Below are 12,830 nucleotides of genomic sequence, written 5' to 3'. Positions count from 1 at the left end.
TCAGGAACTAGGAACTCCAGTTTTTCAACTTGATCTGGCAAGGGTGTTTTCTTTTTCACTGGCTAATCTGGACGCAGATTGGGTCAGGTATATTGGTTATAAGACATATCTAGACATCTTAGACAAATAGCATTTAAAACTGGAAACTTTCTCCTTGTGTAAGAATAATTTTTAAGTGAAATTTCAATTTAGTCATACTATTTATTCAAAATAAATCAACAGTTAAAATTAATTTGTGACATCTCCTTAGATCTGAGGTTTAAATACCTCCCCAAATTTGGGGTCTTCAAGTTTGAAGGTTGGAAATGTGTTCATATTCACTTTGCCCACACATTAGCTTCAGTTTAAAAAGCTTGGTGGTATATTCCTATAATCATAGATATCATGGCAGCTTGCACTGGAAGATCTCTTGAACTTGGAGGTTCTCAGCTGGAGCAGACTATGTCAATTGGGTGTGTACACTAAGGGCAGTATCAATATGGTGAGACCCTAGGAGCCAGGAGCCACCAAGTTGCCTAAGGAGATGCAAACTGGCCCAGATTGGAAAATGGCCCAGGTCAAAGTAACCATATAATCAATAGTGGGATCAGGTCAGCAAATAGCTCCTGCATTTCCAGCCTAGAAAAGATAGGAGAAAGGAAGGAAGGAAGGAAAAGAAAAGAAAAAAAAGAAAAAGGAAAGGAGGGAAGAAGAAAGGAAGGAAGGGAGGAAGGAAGGGAGGAAGGAAGGGAGGGAGGAAGGAAGGAAGGAAGGAAGGAAGGAAGGAAGGAAGGAAGGAAGGAAGGAAGGAAGGAAGGAAGGATAAAAGACAGAAGGGGAGAAAAGAAAAATTTACCTGTTCAGATTTTGATGATATTCTGGAAAAATAGCAGTAGGTCTTCCAGCTGCCAGTCTCTTAGAATTATATTATCTGATCTCATCCATAAAGAGTTTCTGAGCAGGATTGAGTTCCTTGTTAAATGCAACAGCTGTTATACCAATGTTCATTTGTAACTGGAATGAAATAGCAGACTGAATTACAGAAGAAAACCTGAAAAGTCTTTGAAGAATCATAGTGATTCTGCCATGGGATATTTGGTGAATCAATCTTATGACTAACAGAAGGAACATAGAGAGGAGTGTATGTTCTTTTCTGAGTTTAGGATGACTGTTGTATTATCTGGTTGCCAAAAAGCAAAACATAATGACCGATCTCACTTTGTTTTCTTTAAAATTGTTGTTGTTCAGTCTCCTCCAGCCCACCATGACCCTGTGACCATACTGTCCATGCAGTATTCTTGGCAAAGATATTGGAATGGCTTGCCATATCCTTCTCCAGCTTATAAAGTTAAGTGACTTGCCCAGGGTCAGACAGCTAGTGCCTGAGGTCAAGTTCTTCCTAACTCCAGATCCAACACTATTCACTGCACCAACTAGCTGCCTCCTATTTCTTTAAAATACATTTTATCTAACCTTTTGCCATTACATCATGATCATTTCCCACTTGAAATCCTTGTGACTTGAACTTGAACCCTTCCTTGTGACCATGAAAAACTAAGTACAAACATCAGATATAGACACCTTGTCTGACATCTTGGTAGCATCCCTACCTCTGCTCTCAGGGACAACACAGGTTTGGTTAACAGTACCCCAGGACTGTTTTTTTCATTCCCAGATATTCAATGAGCTTTTAAAAATCTTTTCATTTACATTGTTGTAGTTTATATGTACACACACACAAATATAAATAATACATATAAATATTAAATAGAACAGATTTATATATATACACATATATGTGTATATATGTGTATAAATATATATAAAATTCTTTTAGTTCTGTAACATGGTAGAGGAGAAAAAGCAGTGGTTTTGTATTAAAATTCTCCCCATATTATTTCATAACTGTGTTATCTTGTGATCTTCACTTCAGTCCCACTGGGGCATATTAATTGTTGTGTTTGACACCTCTGCATAGACTATAAACTCCCTGAGGGCAGGGCCTGTGTTTGTTTTTATATCCCCAGTGCTTGCCATAGTGTCTGGGCATGTAGAAAGCATTTAATAAATACTGGTTGATTGATGATGCTCCCAGATGTCTTTGAATTCCTCATAGTTTCTGATGGTATGATGATGTGCCATTACATTTGCATACCATAATTTTGTCAGTCATTCCTCTTGCTAATTTAAGTCTGAATCAGGAATTAACAGAACCATCAGAATGGAAAGGGACTTTGAGAAATCATTTAATGCCTCTGCAGACCCTCAGATTAGACCACACCTAAACTTTTCCAGACAGATCAGAATCTGCCTAATTTGATGAATAAGGCTTCATTTGCACTTCAGAAGTACTAGTCTTTATTTGGCTTGATCCCTTGACTTTTTAGAGAACCAATAGAAAATGGAATAAAAGCTCAGGGGACTTTGGGAAAAACTTTAACATATCCTTTTGTTCCACAGATCAAGAAGCAGCTGAATGCCAAGTCTTTCCCCAAACTAGCACTATTGATGACAATGAAATTTCAATGAAGGAAAAGAATTTGTTACCCCTGTAAGCTTATTACAAGATACAACCTGCATCTATGCTGGTTACTGGACCCAGATGACTCAGGCAGAGAAAGTGAGGTTGGTGACCTTGCACATTCCTCCCTCACTCAAGACAAAGTCAAGTGCAAGTCATGTCATCATTTCTCTGATGTCATGGTCCTCTTTGAAAACAAAGGATGAACACAACAACAACTGTACATGTGAGCTCTTACTATCCAAGGTCCTAGGAAAAAAATATGAATAACAACAGCTGGTATTGACAGATTACTTCTTGGTTTACACAGTAGTTTCTCATTGGATCCTCAGAGCTCTCTGATGTAGCCATTTAGGTATTATCATTCCCATTTCAAAAATGATCACACTGAGTTTTAGAGAGGTCAAGTGACTTGCCAAATATTCTGCATCTAGTAAGCATATTCAGGGGAAAGTTTCTCACTTATTCTCACATGAAACAAGGGCTAGGCCTTTTCCCACGGTACCCCATATACTTCTAAGTAAGCAAAATTAGCAAAGTTTAAAATAACCTAAATTTGTGAGGGCTGGGTAAGAGGGAGATCTCTTCCAACTTTCTGAAGAGTCCCAGTGCTCTCTTTCTGTCCTGAGGCCCTAGAACCCTAAATGGACCTGATGTCTTATAAATACCCTGTGACTTCAGACAACTTGCCAAACCTCCCTAGCTTTTGGTTTCCTTATCTGTAAAATGATGGAGCTGAACTAGATGGACTTTGAGATCCATTCTAGCTTTAAATCTATACCTATGAAAGTGACCCAGTGCTCTGAATTTTTGCTGATAGCTGCTTTCCCATTAAAATGTACCTTTACAGTATTCTTTTCTCTCTGTGTTTTGCTGTTTGCAAGTCAGTCCAACAAACTAATTCACAATAAGGTGTTAATGTCAGGTAACAGTGTGGTATATTACCTCTCTCAGGCCATACATACATTCCCTTCTGGCCTCAGCTTCTAACTTTTTAGACTTTGCCACCATATGTCAACTGTCCTCTTCTCCTGGAACATTTCTCCTCCATTTCTTTTCTCTCATTGGTGGATTTCTTCCAAGGTCTCCATTTTTGGGAAGGGTTTATTTACCCAATACCCCTCTTTCTTCCATTCTTGACCTCTCCCATTCCCTTTTCAGCTCCCTTTTGCATGCTGTCTTTCCCTCATTAGAATGTATGTTCCTCAAACTAGGTACCTAAAAATCTGCCTTGTTCAGGACCCAAATTCCTAGGCTAACTCCAATAGACCCAGCATGTACACTGTGGAACTGGAGGATGGAGGTATCCAAATGGTCACTGTTTGATTTACTGGCTTAATTATGATATAATGATGTTACCACTTGTTATTTTTGTCCATGGGGGATCAAGATTTCCAGGTTTGAGTGATTGTCTAGTTTTTATATGATATAAATGAAATTGATCACCAAGGAAAAAAAAAGAATCTAATTTCCTTGAGGACAGAGATTATCTTCTTGCTTGTAAATTTGTGCTTAGCACAGTTCCTGGCACATAGCAAGTGCTTAATAAATGCTTGCCTGGCCTTAATATATTACCCCTCTTAGCTCACACACACTTGGATTTTAATGGAACCTTCCTGGCCTTAACCCAAAGGGAGAACTAATGCTGGATATATATGAAACATCAGAGGACCAATTAGGGAAATGTACTTGGGTTGACAGGCCTTTTGAAGTTTGTGAAGCATGGTAGTTCTGGTAAATGTTTAATTACTAGCTCTGAGGGGGGGAGGGGGAAATGTATGTATGACACACTTCTAAGCTTAATCTGCCTTCTTAACATTTTCTTCATCACTTTTTTAAGTCTAGGCAATTAACAAAACAATAAGTCAAGCCCTGATTTGGTTTGTCTCTCTGAGATGTAAATGGTCACAATGAAAATTTAACATGGCTCCCTTGAGCCTTTACTGATGGCTCCTGCAAGCCACTGCTTTGAAATCACAATCCAAAAATAGTAAGCTATTCCATGTATGATTCAAGTGAAAGACAGTGGGTACTTTAAATTATTGCCTCACAACCAGACATCCCTCATCTATCTCCTTTCCCTAGTAAGGGCTAAATTGGTGGGGGTGAAACAGAATTGTGTAAGTATACTCTTGGAGAGAATACTCTAGCATGAGTGTGGTACTTAAAAGGTTTACAAAGTGCTTTAATAAATATTATCTCATTTGATTCTTGCTGTTGTTACCCCTAATTTACAGAAGAGGAAACTGAGACTGAGAGAAGTTATATGAAGTTATATGACTTGCCCAGGGTCACACAGGTAGTAAGTGTCTGAGGCAGGATTCAATAACTCAAGTCTTCCTTACTCCAAGTCCAACGTTCTATCTACTCATCCATTTATTGACTATGAGCATCTTGCCTAAACAAAGATGTTTTTTGGGAGGTTGATAAAAAGTTATCCAGTGTATTAATGCTATAGCATACAATGCAATGGTGATGGGATCTGGGATCCAGTATAATTAAGCAGTATAATTAATCCTAAGGAGTGTTAAACATTATAATCTATTAAATTTTTAAATCTAAAGACTACAAACCCTTACATCTTGGCATAGGAAGGAAAGTCTCTTTTTATTTGTTTTAAATGTTTGTCTTTGTAAACTGTTAAATAGGTTTTTGCTAGTCATGGTATATTCATTGGAAACTCAATTGAGAGTGATGCATTTGAAGGGAGAGCATCCCTAAAAAAGGGAGGTGTTTCACCAGAGCACTAGATGTGGACTCAGAGCTAAAAAAAAAAGAAAGAAAGAAAGAAAGAAAATCAAATTACAAAAAGATTCTATGATACAATTTCCCAGAGCATAAAAGGAGAATTCATACCAGGATACCCTATGCAATGGGAGAGTGGAGAGCTAATAGGTGTTGGACAATCCTATTCACCACACCACAACACCATTGCTAAAAATGTGGAGAAAGGCTAAAGGAAAAAAAAAACAAAAGCGGCCATTAGACTAAAGTCTAGGAAAGAGGTAATGAGTACCTGAGCTGTCATGCTGGCAGTGAAAATGCTACTCTAAAAGTAGAATTCCTAGGCCTAGAAGAGTGTCCAGAATGGTACTACCATTCTTAGCGTCAAGAACAGGTAGATGGTACAGTAGATAGGACTCTGGGCCCATAGTAAGGAAGACCTATGTCCAAATCTGGCCTTAGATACTAGCTGTATGACCCTGGGCAAGTCACTTAATCCTGTTTGCCTCAGTATCCTCATCTGTGAAATGAGTTGGAGAAAGAAATCACTTTAGTATCTTTGCCAAGAAAACCCCAAATGGGGTTACGGAGAATGGAACATGACTAACATGATTTAGCAACAATGAAAGAGTCAAGAATCATATAAATGGACTTTTATAGTTTGCAAAACATTTTAATATATCATCTCATCTGTTCCTTACAACATTCCTATCAGGGAAGTAATATAGGAATTGTTATTCCTGTTTTTGGATAAGGAAAGCAGTTCCCTAATTCATGAAATTATAAGTGTATACCAACAACAAAAAAGCTGCAAAGTGCTGTATAAATGTGAGTTATTATAATTTGGCAAGGGTTATGTAGCATGGAGTGTGCCATACTAAGAGATGGGTGATGCCACTATCAGAAATATGGAAATCCTGAAGAGTAACAGATTTTGGAAGAGTATTTATTTTAACTTGAAATATTTCAATTTTGTGATGTCCACAAAACATCTGAGCAAAAATGTCCAGCAGTCAATTTGAAATTTAGATCTGGAAATTGGCAGGAAATCAGAGTTAGAAAAACCAGTCTGTGTAGAGGCAGGTGCAGTAGTGGATCAGATTGCCAGAGAAGGTAGAAAAAGAAAAGAACAGTGGGCAAAGCTTTGGCAAACACCTACGTTTAATTTGTACACAATATGTCTAGGTAGGTAAATTGGGGTTGTATTCGGTAGGGAGGAATCTCCAGTTTCACTGGGGAGGAGATGCACTTATCTTTCTGTTTCCATCTTGAGGATCCTTTTTTTAAGTTAAATGCAAGGTTTATTGTTGTTGTTGTACTTGGGGGAGGAGGGTTCGTTGGAGGGCTGTGTGTGCATGTTTGCTTCTAGTACAAACCTAGCACTATAGCCAAAGAAATAAGACAATTAATAGAATATGCTGAAATGAAACAAACAGTCCAATCTTGTCATATTAATTTTGTTGCATCATTGTCTTTCCATTTTCTTTTCACATTGAGTCCCTTGCTGCTTTGATTATCAACTAGCTGCCTGTGTAATTTATCCCTCTGAGTCCTTCACAAGGACATAACAGTGCTTCTGAAAACAGTCAACAAAAGGAGACAGGAAGAAGAGAAGAAGGGAGGGAGAAGACCATGAATATTTTAGTTCGGTAGAGCCTGCTTATGAAGTTCATACAAGTGGTGGTTGGTATCAATGTCAATCTCACCACAATTTGCACTCTGCAAACTGAAAACTAACAGGCTGACTCTGGGATAGGAATTGCGGATGTGCAGGTTTCTTTTCAAGTCTGAGAGTGTCCCTTTATGGCAGAATGGAAAGAACCTTCTCTGGTTCCCTCTGACAAGGTCTCTGTTAGAGGTTAAGACTGCCTCTGCTGTTTACTGGTGCAAAATTGCTGTCCCCAGAGCTGGTGCCCTATGTTAGCTGATGGCTTCCTCTGCATGGGATTTAGTGCTGGGTCCTTAGAGATCATCTAGTCTGGTGATTCTTAATCTCTTTCATGTCATGGATCATATTGGTACCCACCTTTTCTCAGAATTGTTTTTGGAATGGATAAAATAAATAAATAGGATTACAATGAAAACCAATTAATTATACAGGGTATATAATAGTAGTCTTAGTGCAGTTTTAAGCTTTCACAACTTATAACTGCACTAAGACTTCTGGAATAACCCCCATATTGAAATAGTTTATATATCCATCCCTCTATCTATCTATCTATCTTTCTATCTATCTATCTATCATCTATCTATCCATCCATCCATCCATCCAACCATCCATCCATCCATCCATCCATCTATCCATCTATCTATCTATCTATCTAGCTATCTAGCTAGCTATCTAGCTAGCTATCTAAGTTCCCAGGTTAAGAATCCTTGATTTCATCCAACTCTTTCATTTTACAAATGGGAAAACAGAAATTCAGAGAATTGAAATGACCTTCTTTAAGGTCACACAGGGAGTAGTAAAGGCAAGGATCAGACCTCCCACTCTATATCCAACACTGCTTCTCCTGGATCACTGATGCTTCTCTCTCAAGAGGTGTATAGTCTGACCAGTCTTAGGAGATGCTCCTGAGAAATCAGCTGCTGCATAGATGAGTGATAGAAACATGCCAACTATGTGCCCAAAGTGAGTTTAGGGGGACCCAGAAAAAGACAAGAACACCTCTTTTTATTCTTAACTTTGCAAGATGTTCCATAACTTCTAGCTATGAGACCACATGGTAACCTAGAGAAAAGGCATACATATGAAAAAACTTTAGCTAAACAGTGACCAGAACAGTAAACTGGTTGCCAGGAAGTCAGAATTCTATTTTGGGAGAAGTTACTAGCCCTATTTTTATCAGGTTCCTCATTTGCAGCATGTAGAATAAAAGTGACTCCTACATCTTCAGTTTATGCTGGAAATCTATGAATCTGCAAAGCAAATTTTACTACAGATTCAAATTGTTCATCAATTCAAGGCTGCCTAATTTACAATCCTGCATGTATTATCTAAAGGCTTAGCTTGTATTTTAAAATAATAAATCATGAGCTGTGTGTGTTCGTCCTTTGTTGCCGAAGAAGACCATGCCATCAGAGAAATGATGACATGATTTGCACTTGACTTTGTTCTGAGTGAGGGAGGGCTGTGCAGGTCACCAGCCTCACTTCTCCTCCAGAAACATCTGAATCCAGTGACCAGATATTCATCAGGATGATTGGAAGCTTTATAGAATCCTTCCCTCATAACCATCCTATGAGATACGTATTACTAGAATCCTTATTTCCATTCTACAGATAAAGATAACACTCACATAAATTAAAGTACTTGCCCATGGTCACATACCTAGTAAGATCAGGGCCAGGATCTGAATTCATGTCTTCTGATCCCAAGTCCAGGACTCTTTCTGATATATCAAATTATTTCTTAATTACTTTTATTTCACTTTCAGCAACTAACACTTTTTCTACTTAATGACTGATTCATATATCGAAGGCATAATGACCTAGATCACTTCTTTTTTTTTACTTCTACAAATGAATGAATTATTGAAAAAAAATTTGAAGTCCTCTGAATCTCTGTCTTTTCTCCTTTCTTTCCCTTCTCCCTCCCCACACCACCTTCCTCTTTCTTGCCCTCCGGTCTCACGATTGAACTTGCCAATTCCAGCTAACTTGATGTTTTTATACAGGACCTAGAGCAAGTTTTGAAATCCTTCTGCCCATTGGAATAGAATCTGATCTAGTATCAATTTACTTAATCCAATGATTTTCAAATTTTTTTTTTACATTTAGTCTAATCACTTACTTTAAGCTATGTGGAGTAAACCAAGCAACCTACCCTTATGTATAATATATTTATATACACACACATACACATATACATATATACACATGTACCCAAATATACATATACACATACCAAATTAAATATAAACATACACACACATATATAATTATCTTAGTAGTTCTAATACTGCTCTGCTTGCCTATATCCTCTTCTGAATTTCCTTCTGCTCGCTCTTTTGTGTTTATTTTAAAAACTATTTCATTAGCAGTTGTAGAGTGTGTTTAGGTGTGTGTATGTCCATCTAGGTTATGCATATATTCACATAGTTTTGGTTAAATGCAGCTTACAGGGAATCATGGAGAGATAATTGTAGAATCTTGCCTGCCCTTTTGCCTCTGACTTTGATTTCTGCCTAGAAGGGAGGTGGGGAAAGGGCTCTAAGACTGGCTGCTATGTTCTCCTCAGAAAGAGGGTACCAGAATTTTATCTGTCAGCCCTCCTAAATATTACTAGTCTAAGGGAAGTGATTTTTAGGTTCAAGATAGTTCCCTGATTAATATCTCCTGCTAGAGGAAGGAATATATTTTATATATGAAGGTATATACCTCCTTCATATTATTCTCCATAATATCATTATTTTGCATAGTATTTCTCCCCTCCCCACATAAAAGCCATCCCTTGTAACAAATAGATTCAAGCAAAACAAATCCATAATTCGGCCACACCTGAAAATGCATGCCTCCTTCTGTCCCTCTAGGCTGTCACCTCTCTGCCGAAGTGAGAAGCAAGATTCATTGGGAATACTTCATCCTTGCACAAGGGCCATCCTAATTTTCTCTGTATCATTTTAACTGTAGTATGTGTTGCCAAAGTGAACACTATATCAAACATTGTCAAGGAATCAGATTTAGAGCTGGAAGGGACTGTTGGGGTCATTTAATCCAAATCTCCTTTTATAGATGAGGAAATCAAGGCCAAGACAGGTAAAATGAGTTGCCCATGGACACAGAGGCATTAAGAAGAATCGGTATTAAAAACCAAGTCTTCTGATTCTAGATCCAGAGCTCTTCTCCTTGCACTATGCTCTAAACAAATGAAAAAAAAAATCAGCAAGTGTTTTTAAACATCAATCAAAAAGAAAAGGTCAAAATTAAAGTTGAATTATTTTTGTCATGAACAATCAATCAAGAAGCATTTATTAAGAGTCACTTTGCCTCAAGTATTGTGTTAGGTTCTAGGGATACAAAGGCAAAAATGAAATAGTCCCTGCCCTCCAGGAGCTTACATGCTTCTAGAGGAGATGTGATGGGAGCAAAACCCTATATACCCTCCCCCATGCAGGTTACCTTTTCCTTGTATTGAAAGTTATTGAAATCATGGAAACATATTACAAACTCCCTATTTAGTAAAACTGAAAATATTAAGAAATATTTTCCTCTACCCTTTCCAGAAGACTAGGATGAGTCCTTGGAAACGTGAGATACATTAAGGACAGAAAGACTTTTCTTATGGAAATGGATTAAAGGAAATAAAAAACCCTTTTTTAACAAAATGTAATTCTTATCTTCTTTACTTCATTGTCTTTCTCAACCAAAGTGATTTAGTTATTGATCCATTTAAGAGCAATTTCCTCTTTACCTGCTCACCTAAAGTGACTGGATACACCCTTTTCCCTTGAGAAAGGACTGAGTTCTCAATGAAAGGGAGAAGGTTCTTCTCTCTCCAGGCAAGAGGAGAGCGGATCATCGGGGGATAGAACAGTGACTTGGTTCCTCTTCAGTTCTAGAATATTAACCCTAGACTGTATTTTAACATCTTTCCCTTGTTTGAGATTTTTGTGTATGTTACATAAGTTGTCTCGGGGGAAAGGGTCATGTCAGAGGGCATCAGGGTCTATGTTTGAACAGTTTGAATGGAGCAGCTAGGTGATGCAGTCGATAGAGTATCAGCAGGAGTCAAGAGGACGTGAGTTCAAATCTCACCTCAGACACTTGACACTCACTAACCCCAATTGCCTCATCCTGATGAATATCTGGTCACTGGATTCAGATGACTCTGGAGGAGATGTGAGGCTGGTGACCTGCACAGCCCTCCCTCACTCAAAAAAAAACCAAAGTCAAATGCAAGTCATGTCATCATTTCTCTGATGGCATGGTCTTCTTTGGCAACGAAGGACAAACACAACAACTGAACAGTTTGAACATTTCTCTATCCAAGCCAGAAATGGCATGGATAGAAGTTAATATTAATTAAATAAAGCTGTTTCCTGCCAACTTGAACGAAAATTATAGAGCATTCATATTAATGTTTTCTTTGACGAAGCTATCTTTGGGATTTCATCAGCTCAAGGGCTAAAGGCTCAGGCTACTGACATTATTTCCTGGTTGCCTGTAAGAGCAAGCAAAGTAGAATTTTTGTTGTTTTCTTTTTGGAGTTCAGTTTCCCAGGCTTATTGAAAATATCTGAAGACTCAATCCCTTTTGAACCCCAATAGTTCACAGTTGTGCTGAGTCGTGGATTGTGAACCAATTAGTTGAAAACTATATGTACTGGGAGGTTGGTGCTTTGTTGGGGGTTGTGTGTGTTCGTCCTTCATTGCAGAAGAAGACCATGCCATCAGAGAAATGATGACATGACTTGCACTTGACTTTATTTTGAGTGAGGGAGAGTTGTGCAGGTCACCAACCTCACTTCTCCTCCAGAGTCATTGAATCCAGTGACCAAATATTCATCAGGAAGACTGGAGATGACCCAGGATGAGGCAATCAGGGTTAAGTGATTTGCCCAAGGTCACACAGCTAGTGAGTGTCAAGTGTCTGAGGGTAAGATTTGAACTCAGGTCCTCCTGACTCCTGCACTGGTGCTCTATCCACTGCACCACCTAGCTGCCCTTGCTTTCACTTATGAGAAAGACCTTTTAATTTCTTGGATGGGATTCTGAGTAGCCGTTTGTTAAGAGCCACCCCTTCCCCCTACTACTCAGATGTTGTTGGTGCTCCCCCATCTGGTGGTGTATGTAGGTGATTACAATACTTTGTCAGACAATTGGAGCTCTGTCTGTTGATCTTTGTGCTTATTTCTCTGTTTGTATTTTCTCTGTATTTTCTCCACGTTCAGGTTTTAATCTTTCCCCTGAATGACTTGTATATGTTTAATTTGAAAAAGGATTGTTAACCCCTTTGAAGCTATCTCTCCTTTATAAAGCAGATCAAAGAACCTGTGGTATCAGGCCATCCTGGGTGTGCTAGGGTGCTTGCTTAATACACTGCCTTAGCTCAAAATACACATGAGAAACTCCAGATGCTCTGTGATTCTCAGATAGTAGATCACAATGGTCAACTCAGGCAGGAGGATTTTGCTCAACTGCAATAACTTGGGGAGTCCTCAAAGCATACCCCTGTTGAATAATCTTCTGTTATGGTTAAATAAATCTTCTTTTGTTAACTATCGAATGACTTACAAATGTCTCATTTAATTCCAATATCAAACAAACCACCAGGGGACTGTGCTAAGCAAGGTGCAGCTCAGAATAGCAGACAACATGCATGTGTGTAAGTTTGTGTACAAGCCTAACTTTTTGGACTTGGAAGAAACAATGCAATGTGCCACAATGGAAAGTCCACAGTATCTGGAGTTGGAGGATCTGGAACAGATTCCTGGGGCACATTACCTTAACCTCTCTGAACCTCAGTTTCCTTATCTGTAAAATAAAGGAGTTGGATAGAGAACATCTAAGGTCTCTTCCTGCTTTGATTCTATAAACACTGCATAGAAATATGATTGAGGGAATGAGGTGGCGAGTCACCTGTCTCCTGGACTTTATAAAGTGGA

At 38.5% G+C, this 12,830-nt stretch overlaps 1 non-coding gene and 1 pseudogene across 1 annotated transcript; both read right to left on the bottom strand.

Moving 5' to 3' along the window:
* Nucleotides 1–246: 246 nt before the first annotated feature.
* Nucleotides 247–1,053, bottom strand: LOC140507981 (ATP synthase-coupling factor 6, mitochondrial pseudogene; annotated as a pseudogene).
* Nucleotides 1,054–9,774: 8,721 nt separating this feature from the next.
* LOC140509351 (U6 spliceosomal RNA) lies at nt 9,775–9,876 on the bottom strand. Its single transcript, XR_011968679.1, has one exon. It is a non-coding gene; the product is annotated as a U6 spliceosomal RNA (small nuclear RNA).
* Between the last annotated feature and the right edge of the window lie 2,954 nt (nt 9,877–12,830).

The sequence above is a fragment of the Notamacropus eugenii genome, chromosome 5, assembly GCF_028372415.1.
Source record: "Notamacropus eugenii isolate mMacEug1 chromosome 5, mMacEug1.pri_v2, whole genome shotgun sequence".
In the NCBI taxonomy this organism is placed as follows: Eukaryota; Metazoa; Chordata; class Mammalia; order Diprotodontia; family Macropodidae; genus Notamacropus; species Notamacropus eugenii.
Note: the sequence above shows the minus strand (reverse complement) of the source record. Positions and strands in the feature narration are given on the sequence as shown.